Here is a 13,547-nt window from a genome sequence, read left to right on the forward strand (position 1 = left end):
ATCCCCAATGAGGCCCTTTATCTGCTTCCCCAATGAGGCCCTTTACCTACCCTTTATCCCCAATGAGGCCCTTTACCTACATCCCCAATGAGGCCCTTTATCTGCTTCCCCAATGAGGCCCTTTACCTACTTCCCCAATGAGGCCCTTTATCTGCTTCCCCAATGAGGCCCTTTACCTACTTCCCCAATGAGGCCCTTTACCTACATCACCAATGAGGCCCTTTACCCATCCTGAGGCCTTACTCCCCAATGAGGCCCTTTATATCTGCATCCCCAATGAGGCCCTTTACCTACATCCCCAATGAGGCCCTTCCTTTATGAGGCCCCTTTATCTGCTTCCCCAATGAGGCCTTTATCTGCTTCCCCAATGAGGCCCTTTAACTACATCCCCAATGAGGCCCTTTACCTACATCCCCAATGAGGCCCTTTACCTACATCCCCAATGAGGCCCTTTACCTACATCCCCAATGAGGCCCTTTATCCCCAATGAGGCCCTTTACCTGCTTCCCCAATGAGGCCCTTTACCTGCTTCCCAATGAGGCCCTTTATCTGCTTCCCCAATGAGGCCCTTTACTACATCCCCAATGAGGCCCTTTACCTACTTCCCCAATGAGGCCTTTACCTACCTCCCCAATGAGGCCCTTTACCTACATCCCCAATGAGGCCCTTTATCTCCTACATCACCAATGAGGCCCTTTACCTGCTTCCCCAATGAGGCCCTTTACTGCTTCCCCAATGAGGCCCTTTACCTGCTTCCCCAATGAGGCCCTTTACCTGCTTCCCCAATGAGGCCCTTTACCTACTTCCCCAATGAGGCCCTTTACCTACTTCCCCAATGAGGCCCTTTACCTGCTTCCCCAATGAGGCCCTTTATCTGCTTCCCCAATGAGGCCCTTTATCTGCTTCCCCAATGAGGCCCTTTAATGAGGCTTCCCAATGAGGCCCTTTACCTACTTCCCCAATGAGGCCCTTTACCTACATCCCCAATGAGGCCCTTTACCTACATCACCAATGAGGCCCTTTACCTGCTTCCCCAATGAGGCCCTTTACCTACTTCCCCAATGAGGCCCTTTATCTACTTCCCCAATGAGGCCCTTTACCTACATCCCCAATGAGGCCCTTTACCTACTTCCCCAATGAGGCCCTTTACCTACATCCCCAATGAGGCCCTTTACCTACATCCCCAATGAGGCCCTTTACCTACTTCCCCAATGAGGCCCTTTTTATCTGCTTCCCCAATGAGGGCCCTTTATCTGCTTCCCCAATGAGGCCCTTTACCCCTACTACATCCCCAATGAGGCCCTTTACCTGCTTCCCCAATGAGGCCCTTTACCTACATCACCAATGAGGCCCTTTACCTGCTTCCCCAATGAGGCCCTTTACCTGCTTCCCCAATGAGGCCTTTATCTGCTTCCCCAATGAGGCCCTTTACCTACATCCCCAATGAGGCCCTTTATCTGCTTCCCCAATGAGGCCCTTTATCTGCTTCCCCAATGAGGCCCCTTGAGGCCCTTTACCTACATCACCAATGAGGCCCTTTACCTGCTTCCCCAATGAGGCCCTTTATCTACATCACCAATGAGGCCCTTTACCTGAGGCCCTTCCCTTCCCCAATGAGGCCCTTTACCTGCTTCCCCAATGAGGCCCTTTACCTACTTCCCCAATGAGGAGGCACCTCATCCCCAACGAGGCCCTTTAACTACATCCCCAATGAGGCCCTTTACCTGCTTCCCCAATGAGGCCCTTTACCTGCTTCCCCAATGAGGCCCTTTATCTGCTTCCCCATTGAGGCCCTTTATCTGCTTCCCCAATGGGGCCCTTTATCTGCTTCCCCAATGAGGCCCTTTACCTACTTCCCCAATGAGGCCCTTTATCTGCTTCCCCAACGAGGCCCTTTACCTACATCACCAATGAGGCCCTTTATCTGCTTCCCCAATGAGGACCTTTACCTACATCCCCAATGAGGCCCTTTACCTACATCCCCAATGAGGCCCTTTACCTACATCCCCAATGAGGCCCTTTATCTACATCACCAACGAGGCCCTTTATCTACATCACCAACGAGGCCCTTTATCTACATCACCAACGAGGCCCTTTATCTACATCACCAACGAGGCCCTTTATCTACATCACCAACGAGGCCCTTTATCTACATCACCAATGAGGCCCTTTATCTGCTTCCCCAATGAGGCCCTTTACCTACATCCCCAATGGGGCCCTTTATCTGCTTCCCCAATGAGGCCCTTTACCTACATCCCCAATGGGGCCCTTTATCTGCTTCCCCAATGAGGCCCTTTACCTACATCCCCAATGGGGCCCTTTATCTACCTCCCCAATGAGGCCCTTTACCTACATCCCCAATGGGGCCCTTTATCTGCTTCCCCAATGAGGCCCTTTACCTACATCCCCAATGAGGCCCTTTACCTACATCACCAATGAGGCCCTTTATCTGCTTCCCCAATGAGGCCCTTTACCTACATCACCAATGAGGCCCTTTACCTACATCACCAATGAGGCCCTTTATCTGCTTCCCCAATGAGGCCCTTTATCTGCTTCCCCAATGAGGCCCTTTACCTACATCCCCAATGAGGCCCTTTACCTATATCCCCAATGAGGCCCTTTATCTGCTTCCCCAATAAGGCCCTTTATCTACCTCCCCAATGAGGCCCTTTAACTACATCCCCAATGAGGCCCTTTACCTGCTTCCCCAATGAGGCCCTTTACCTGCTTCCCCAATGAGGCCCTTTACCTACATCCCCAATGAGGCCCTTTACCTACATCCCCAATGAGGCCCTTTACCTACTCCCCAATGAGGCCCTTTATCTACTTCCCCAATGAGGCCTTTACCTACATCCCAATGAGGCCCTTTATCTACCCAATGAGGCCCTTTACCTACATCCCCAATGAGGCCCTTTACCTGCATCCCCAATGAGGCCCTTTATCTACATCCCCAATGAGGCCCTTTATCCCCCAATGAGGCCCTTTAACTACATCCCCAATGAGGCCCTTTACCTGAGGCTCTTCCCCAATGAGGCCCTTTATCTGCTTCCCCAATGAGGCCCTTTACCTGCTTCCCCAATGAGGCCCTTTACCTACATCACCAATGAGGCCCTTTATCTGCTCCCCAATGAGGCCCTTTATCTGCTTCCCCAATGAGGCCCTTTACCTACATCCCCAATGAGGCCCTTTATCTACATCCCTTCCCCAATGAGGCCCTTTACCTACATCCCCAATGAGGCCCTTTACCTACATCCCCAATGAGGCCCTTTATCTGCTTCCCCAATGAGGCCCTTTATCTACCTCCCCAATGAGGCCCTTTAACTACATCCCCAATGAGGCCCTTTATCTGCTTCCCCAATGAGGCCTTTACCTACATCCCAATGAGGCCTTCCCCAATGAGGCCCTTTACCTGCTTCCCTTCTGCATGAGGCCCTTTACCTACTTCCCCAATGAGGCCCTTTATCTGCTTCCCCCAATGAGGCCCTTTACCTACATCCCCAATGAGGCCCTTCTACCTACATCCCCAATGAGGCCCTTTACCTACATCACCAATGAGGCCCTTTACCTACATCACCAATGAGGCCCTTTATCTACATCCCCAATGAGGCCCTTTACCTGCTTCCCCAATGAGGCCCTTTACCTGCTTCCCCAATGAGGCCCTTTATCTGCTTCCCCAATGGGGCCCTTTATCTGCTTCCCCAATGAGGCCCTTTACCTGCTTCCCCAATGAGGCCCTTTACCTGCTTCCCCAATGAGGCCCTTTACCTACATCCCCAATGAGGCCCTTTACCTACATCCCCAATGAGGCCCTTTACCTACATCCCCAATGAGGCCCTTTATCTGCTTCCCCAATGAGGCCCTTTATCTACTTCCCCAATAAGGCCCTTTATCTACCTCCCCAATGAGGCCCTTTAACTACATCCCCAATGAGGCCCTCCTACCTGCTTCCCCAATGAGGCCCTTTACCTGCTTCCCCAATGAGGCCCTTTAACTACATCCCCAATGAGGCCCTTTATCTGCTTCCCCAATGAGGCCCTTTACCTACTTCCCCAATGAGGCCCTTCACCTGCTTCCCCAATGAGGCCCTTTACCTACATCCCCAATGAGGCCCTTTACCTACATCACCAATGAGGCCCTTTACCTACATCACCAATGAGGCCCTTTATCTGCTTCCCCAATGAGGCCCTTTACCTGCTTCCCCAATGAGGCCCTTTACCTACATCACCAATGAGGCCCTTTATCTGCTTCCCCAATGAGGCCCTTTACCTGCTTCCCCAATGAGGCCCTTAACTACATCCCCAATGAGGCCCTTTACCTACATCACCAATGAGGCCCTTTATCTGCTTCCCCAATGAGGCCCTTTAACTACATCCCCAATGAGGCCCTTTATCTACCTCCCCAATGAGGCCCTTTTTATCTGCTTCCCCATAAGGCTTTATCTACCTCCCCAATGAGGCCTTTAACTACATCCCCAATGAGGCCCTTTATCTGCTTCCCCAATAAGGCCCTTTATCTACCTCCCCAATGAGGCCCTTTAACTACATCCCCAATGAGGCCCTTTACCTGCTTCCCCAATGAGGCCCTTTACCTGCTTCCCCAATGAGGCCCTTTACCTACTTCCCCAATGAGGCCCTTCCCCCCAATGAGGCCCTTTACCTAGCTTCTGCTTCCAATGAGGAGGCCCTTTACCTACTTCCCCAATGAGGCCCTTTACCTACATCCCCAATGAGGCCCTTTACCTACTTCCCCAATGAGGCCCTTTACCTACTTCCCCAATGAGGCCCTTTACCTACATCCCCAATGAGGCCCTTTATCTGCTTCCCCAATGAGGCCCTTTAACTACATCCCCAATGAGGCCCTTTACCTACATCCCCAATGAGGCCCTTTACCTACATCACCAATGAGGCCCTTTACCTGCTTCCCCAATGAGGCCCTTTAACTGCTTTTGGTTCTAGTCAAGATTCTAGCAGTCGTGTTTAGCACTAACTGAAGTTTATTTAGTGTTTTATCCGGGTAGCTGGAAATTAGAGCATTGCAGTTGTCTAATCTAGAAGTGACAAAAGCACGGATTAGCTTTTTGGCATCATTTTTAGACAAAATTATCCGATTTTTGTTCAACGTTACGTAGATGGGAAAAAAAGCTGTGCTTGGAAATGTCTTGATCTGTTCGTCAAAAGAGAGATCTAATTCTATCCTAGTCCATGTGGGTTTTAATGACATTACTAAGCTGCTCCTGAATGTACTACACCAGGACATAAACATTGATTCTATCGTAGTCCATGTGTGGCTTTAGTGACATTATGAAGGGCAGCTCTGAACAGTTGAAACTGGATTTTAAAGAGCTGATTGACTCTCTGCTAGACACTAATAAAGACCCATCATATCTGCTCCTGATCCCTCTCTATATCGTGGCATTGAATGCTTTAGCAGGATTCTTTCCTGCCTATGTGACATTTGTTGACAATTTCAATACTTTTTGGAAACAAAATACATTTTATAAGGAGGATAAGGATCCATCCAAATCCTATGGACTTTGATCCAGGATCCTGCGTTGAGACAATGACTTATCAGTGACCCAAGCCCAGCTCAGTTAATCCCTACCACTATGTCTCTGAGTCATCATAATGTTTTGGTAAATGCACATTATCCCAGGGGCGTTGGAAGACACAATGGAAGTAATTTAACATATGTCCCTCTTACTGCCCTGAATCCCTCTGCTATAGACCACCAACTGCTAACAGTCAGTATCTGGGTAATGTTAAATACTGTTGAAGTAATATGGCTACAGGTTCATCTGCCTCACCTAAAGCCCATTCTGGTGGGAAGCTGCTATAGACCACCAAGTGCTGACAGTCACTATCTGGATAACATGTGTGAAATGCTTGATAATGTATGTGATATCAACAGAGAGGTATATTTTCTGGGTGATTTACATATTGACTGGCTTTCATCAACCTGCCCACTCAAGAAAACGCTTCAAACTGGAACCAACCTGGTTCACCTGCCTGCAACCTGGTTCACCTGCCTGCAACCTGGTTCACCTGCCTGCAACCTGGTTCACCTGCCTGCAACCTGGTTCACCTGCCTGCAACCTGGTTCAGGTTATCAGTCAACCTACCAGGGTAGTTACAAACAGCACAGGAATGAAATCATCAACATGTATTGGTCACATCTTAATGAATGCTGCAGAAATTAGCTTGAAAGCAGTATCCAGATCCATCGGATGTCGTGATCACAATATAGTAGCCATATCTAGGAACACCAAAGATCCAAAGGCTGGGCCTAATATACCGTCGTGGCCAAAAGTTTTGAGAATGACACAAATATACATTTTCACGAAGTTTGCTGCTTCAGTGTCTTTAGATATTTTTGTCAGATGTTACTATGGATACTGAAGTATAATTACAAGCATTTCATAAGTGTCAAAGACTTTTATTGACAATTACATGAAGTTGATGCAAATAGTCAATATAAGTGTTGACCCTTATTTTTCAAGACCTTTGCAATCTGCTCTGGCATGCTGTCAATTAACTTCTGGTCCACATCCTGACTGATGGCAGCTCATTCTTGCATAATCAATGCTTGGAGTTGGTCAGAATTTGTGGGTTTTTGTTTGTCCACCCGCCTCATGAGGTTTGACCACAAGTTCTCAATGGGATTAAGATCTGGGGAGTTTCCTGGCCATGGACCCAAAATATCTATGTTTTATTCCCCGAGACACTTAGTTATCACTTTTGCCTTATGGTAAGGTGCTCCATCATGCTGGAATAGGCATTGTTTGTCACCAAACTGTTCCTGGATGGTTGGGAGAAGTTGATCTCGGAGGATGTGTTGGCACCATTCTTTATTCATGGCTGTGTTCTTAGGCAAAATTGTGAGTGAGCCCACTCCCTTGGCTGAGAAGCAACCCCACACATGAATGGTCTCAGGATGCTTTACTGTTGGCATGACACGGGACTGATGGTAGCGCTCAACTTGTCTTCTGCGGACAAGCTTTTTTATGGATGCCCCAAACAATTGGAAAGCGGATTCATCAGAGAAAATGACTTTACCCCAGTCCTCAGCAGTCCAATCCCTGTACCTTTTGCAGAATATCAGTCTGTCCCTGATGTGTTTCCTGGAGAGAAGTGGCTTCTTTGCTGCCCTTCTTGACACCAGGCCATCCTCCAAAAGTCTTCACCTCACTGTGCGTGCAGATGCACTCACACCTGCCTGCCACCATTCCTGAGCAAGGTCTGTACTGGTGGTGCCCCGATCCCGCAGCTGAATCAACTTTAGGAGACGGTCCTGGCATTTGCTGGACTTTCTTGGGCGCCCTGAAGCCTTCTTCACAACAATTGAACCGCTCTCCTTGAAGTTCTTGATGATCCGATAAATGGTTGATTTAGGAGCAATCTACCTGGCAGCAATATCCTTTGATTTCAAGCACCACCCTCCTTTTGAAGCTTCCAGTCTGTTATTCAAACTCAATCAGCATGACAGAGTGATCTCCAGCCTTTTCCTCGTCAACACTCACACCTGTGTGAACGAGAGAATCACTGACATGATGTCAGCTGGTCTTTTTGTGGCAGGGCTGAAATGCATTGGAAATTTTTTTTGGGGATTCAGTTCATTTGCATGGCAAAGAGGGACTTTGCAATTAATTGCAATTCATCTGATCACTCTTCATAACATTCTGGAGTATATGCAAATTGCCATCATACAAACTGAGGCAGCAGACTTGTTGAAAATGTATATTTGTGTCATTCTCAAAACTTTTGGCCACAACTGTAGTGTATACAATAAGATTTATAGTGATTCTGATGTTGTTGATATAAAGAATATTTGTTGGTCCGTGGTGTGTAATGAGGAGCAAACAGACGTTCCACTTGACACATTTATGAAATGTCTTATCCCAGTTACTAATAAGCATGAACCCATTAAGAAAATGACTGTACAAACGGTTAAATACCCGTGCATTGATGAGGAAATTAAAAATGTTATGGTTGAGAGGGATGAGGCAAAAGAAATGGGAAATAAGTCTGGCTGCACAACCGATTGGCAAACATACCACAAATTGAGAAATCATGTGACTAAACTGAATAAAAAGAAGAAGAAACTACACTATGAAAAAAAGATAAATGACATAAAGAATGATAGTAAAAAGCTTTGGAGCACCTTTGTCACGCCCGTAAAGATCCTTTTATTCTCTATGTTTGTTTGGTCAGGGTGTGACTCGGTGGGAAAGTCTATGCTCTCCTGTTCTTTGTTTTTGGCCGGGTATGATTCTCAATCAGGGACAGCTGTCTATCGTTGTCTCTCATTGGGAATCATACTTAGGCAGCCTTTTTTCCTTTTCTCATTTGTGGGTTGTTGTCTTTGTTAGTGGCAGGTATGGCCTTACAGAGCTTCACGTTCGTTTGGTTGTTTATTGTTTTGTTGGTGACATTTAAAATAAAAGAATGAACCCTTACCACGCTACACCTTGGTCCGGTCATTTCCTTGACGACGTTCGTGACAGAACAACCCACCACAAACGGACCAAGCGACGTGGCCGGGAGGAGCAGACCGAGTGGACATGGGAATACATTCTGGAAGGAAAGGGATCATGGACGTGGGAGGAGATCCTGGCTGGAAAGGATTGGCTGCCGTGGAAGCAGGTGGAAGAAGCGAGGAAGGCAGAAGCAGAGAGAAAAGGGGACCAGCGTTACACAGGGTCACGGCTGGCAAGGAAGACCGGGAAGCCACTCCAAAACATTTTTCGGGGGGGGCACACGTGCTTACCGTGGGGAGCATGTGACTGGTCAGGCACCGTGTTATGCGATGATGCGCACTATGCCTCCAGTGCGCAGTCACAGCCCGGTGCGCTATATTCCAGCTCCTCGCATTGGCCGGGCTAGAGTGGGAGTCCAGCCAGGACGGATGGCCTCCAGTGTCTCTTCGACCCAGGATATCCTGCGCCGGGTCTGCAAACTTTTGTCTCCGGTGCGTCTGCACAGACCAGTGCGTCCTTTGCTAGCGCCCCGCATTTGCCAGGCGAAAGTAACCATCCAGCCAGGACGGGTTGTGCAGGCTCTAACGCTTGAGACCTCCAGTGCGCCTCACGGCCCAGTGTATCCGGTGCCCGCTCCACGCACCAGGCTTCCAGTGCATCTCTGTTCCGGTTCCACGTACCAGGCCTCCAGTATGTCTCCCCAGCCTGGTAAGCCCTGTGGGAGCTCCACGCACCAGGCTTCCAGTAAGTCTCCTCAGTCCGGTGAGACCTGTTCCGGCTCCACATAGGAAGTCTCCAGTGATGATTCATGGCACGAAGCCTCCAGTGATGATCCATGGCACGAAGCCTCCAGTGATGATCCATGGCACAAAGCCTTCAGTGAGCCTCCAGTCAAGCGTAAAGCCTCCAGCTCCATCATTCATTGAATCAGATGGCTCATTCATTACAAAACCTACAAGTACTTTAATGATTTGTTCAGCATGCGTGTATGGAAGGATGCTTAACAAGCACAGCACTTTGACTTTGAGTGGCCCTGTGTAAGAATTTCCACAACACATTCAACAAGCACTGATGATTGGCTGAGAGAAATGTATCATAAAAATATTGTGGGGGCTGTTTTGTTAGACTTCAGTGCGGCTTTTGACATTATCAATCATAATCTGCTGCTGAAAAAACGTATGTGTTATGGCTTTACACCCCTTGCTATAATGTGGATAAAGAGTTACCTGTCTAACAGAACACAGAGGGTGTTATGGCTTTACACCCCCTGCTATAATGTGGATAAAGAGTTACCTGTCTAACAGAACACAGAGGGTGTTATGGCTTTACACCCCCTGCTATAATGTGGATAAAGAGTTACCTGTCTAACAGAACACTTTACTGGAAGCCTGTCCAACATAATCCTGGTAGAATCAGGAATTCCCCAGGGCAGCTGTCTAGGCCCCTTACTTTTTTCAATCTCTACTAACGACATGCCACTGGCTTTGAGTAAAGCCTATGTATCCAGATGATTCAACACACGTCAGCTACTACATCAAATGAAATGAAAGAAACACTTAACAAAGAGCTGCAGTTAGTTTCAGAACGGATAAGTTAGTCCTAAATATTTCTAAAACTAAAAGCATTGTATTTGGAACAAAACACTCCCTAAACCTCAACTAAATCTTGTAATAAATAATGTGTAAATTTAGCAAGTTGAGGTGACTAAACTGCTTGGAGTAACCCTGGATTGTAAACTGTCATGGTCAAAACATTTGGCTACAACAGTAGCTAAGATGGAGAGGAGTCTGTCTATAATAAAGCGCTACTCTGACATCTTAACAGCCCTATCAACAAGGCAGGTCCTACAGGCCCTAGTTTCTGCCTTCTTAACAGCACTATCAACAAGGCAGGTCCTACAGGCCCTAGTTTCTACCTTCTTAACAACACTATCAACAAGGCAGGTCCTACAGGCCCTAGTTTCTGCCTTCTTAACAACACTATCAACAAGGCAGATCCTACAGGCCCTAGTTTCTACCTTCTTAACAACACTATCAACAAGGCAGATCCTACAGGCCCTAGTTTCTACCTCCTTAACAGCACTATCAACAAGGCAGGTCCTACAGGCCCTAGTTTCTGCATTCTTAACAGCACTATCAACACGGCAGGTCCTACAGGCTCTAGTTTCTACCTTCTTAACAGCACTATCAACAAGGCAGGTCCTACAGGCCCTAGTTTCTACCTTCTTAACAGCACTATCAACAAGGCAGATCCTACAGGCCCTAGTTTATGCATTCTTAACAGCACTATCAACACGGCAGGTCCTACAGGCTCTAGTTTTGTCACACCTGGACTACTGTTCAGTCAGGTGCCACAAAGAGGGAATTAGGAAAATTGCAATCGGCTCAGAACAGGGCAGTGGGGCAGTGGGGCAGTGGGGCAGTGGGGCAGTGGGGCAGTGGGGCAGTGGGGCAGTGGGGCAGTGGGGCTGGCCCTTGGATGTACACCAGGAGCAAACATTTATAATGTGCATGTCAAGCTCTCCTGGCTCAAAGTAGAGGAGAGATTGACTTCATCACTACTTGTATTTGTGAGAGATATTGACTTGTTGAAAGCACAGAGCTGTCTGTCTAAACTACTGGCACACGGCTCGGACACCCAGACTTACCCCACAAGACATGCCACCAGAGGTCTCTTCACAGTCCCCAAGTCCAAAACAGACTATGAGAAGTGCACAGTACTACATAGAGCCATGACTACATGGAACTCTATTCCACAGTACTACATAGAGCCATGACTACATGGAACTCTATTCCACAGTACAACATAGAGCCATGACTACATGGAACTCTATTCCACAGTACTACATAGAGCCATGACTACATGGAACTCTATTCCACAGTACTATATAGAGCCACGACTACATGGAACTCTATTCCACAGTACTACATAGAGCCATGACCACATGGAACTCTATTCCACAGTACTACATAGAGCCATGACTACATGGAACTCTATTCCGCAGTACTACATAGAGCCATGACTACATGGAACTCTATTCCACAGTACCACATAGAGCCATGACTACATGGAACTCTATTCCACAGTACTACATAGAGCCATGACTACATGGAACTCTATTCCACAGTACCACATAGAGCCATGACTACATGGAACTCTATTCCACAGTACCACATAGAGCCATGACTACATGGAACTCTATTCCACAGTACTACATAGAGCCATGACTACATGGAACTCTATTCCACAGTACTATATAGAGCCATGACTACATGGAACTCTATTCCACAGTACTACATAGAGCCATGACTACATGGAACTCTATTCCACAGTACCACATAGAGCCATGACTACATGGAACTCTATTCCACAGTACCATAGAGCCATGACTACATAGAACTCTATTCCACAGTACTACAGAGCCATGACTACATGGAACTCTATTCCACAGTACTACATAGAGCCATGACTACATGGAACTCTATTCCACAGTACTATATAGAGCCATTACTACATGGAACTCTATTCCACAGTACTACATAGAGCCATGACTACATGGAACTCTATTCCACAGTACCACATAGAGCCATGACTACATGGAACTCTATTCCACAGTACTACATAGAGCCATGACTACATGGAACTCTATTCCACAGTACTACATAGAGCCATGACTACATGGAACTCTATTCCACAGTACTACATAGAGCCATGACTACATGGAACTCTATTCCACAGTACCACATAGAGCCATACTACATGGAACTCCATGACTACATGGAACTCTATTCCACAGTACTACATAGAGCCATGACTACATGGAACTCTATTCCACAGTACTACATAGAGCCATGACTACATGGAACTCTATTCCACAGTACTACATAGAGCCATGACTACATGGAACTCTATTCCATGACTACATGGAACTAGTACTACATAGATCCATGACTACATGGAACTCTATTCCACAGTACTACATAGATCCATGACTACATGGAACTCTATTCCACAGTACTACATAGAGCCATGACTACATGGAACTCTATTCCACAGTACTATATAGAGCCATGACTACATGGAACTCTATTCCACAGTACTACATAGAGCCATGACTACATGGAACTCTATTCCATGACTACACTACATAGAGCCATGACTACATGGAACTCTATTCCACAGTACTACATAGAGCCATGACTACATGGAACTCTATTCCACAGTACTACATAGAGCCATGACTACATGGAACTCTATTCCATGACAGTACTACATAGATCCATGACTACATGGAACTCTATTCCACAGTACTACATAGAGCCATGACTACATGGAACTCTATTCCACAGTACTATATAGAGCCATGACTACATGGAACTCTATTCCACAGTACTACATAGAGCCATGACTACATGGAACTCTATTCCACAGTACTACATAGAGCCATGACTACATGGAACTCTATTCCACAGTACTACATAGAGCCATGACTACATGGAACTCTATTCCACAGTACTACATAGAGCCATGACTACATGGAACTCTATTCCACAGTACTACATAGAGCCATGACATGACTACATGGAACTCTATTCCACAGTACTGCATAGAGCCATGACTACATGGAACTCTATTCCACAGTACTACATGACTACATGGAGCCATGACTACATGGAACTCTATTCCACAGTACTACATAGAGCCATGACTACATGGAACTCTATTCCACAGTACTACATAGAGCCATGACTACATGGAACTCTATTCCACATCAAGTAACTGATGCAGCAGGAGAATCAGATTTAAAAACAGATAAAATACACCTTATGGAACAGCAGGGACTTGAAGAGAAGCAACACAAACATAGGCACAGACACATGCATACACACAAAAAATAGCATACGTACACATGGATTTTGCGTTGTAGATACAGTGGGGCAAAAAAGTATTTAGTCAGCCACTAATTGTGCAAGTTCTCCCACTTAAAAAGATGAGAGAGGCCTGTAATTTTCATCATAGGTTCACTTCAACTATGACAGACAAAATGAGGAAAAAAAATCCAGAAGATCACATT

This window comes from Oncorhynchus nerka, linkage group LG19 (genome assembly GCF_034236695.1).
Source record: "Oncorhynchus nerka isolate Pitt River linkage group LG19, Oner_Uvic_2.0, whole genome shotgun sequence".
Taxonomy (NCBI): Eukaryota; Metazoa; Chordata; class Actinopteri; order Salmoniformes; family Salmonidae; genus Oncorhynchus; species Oncorhynchus nerka.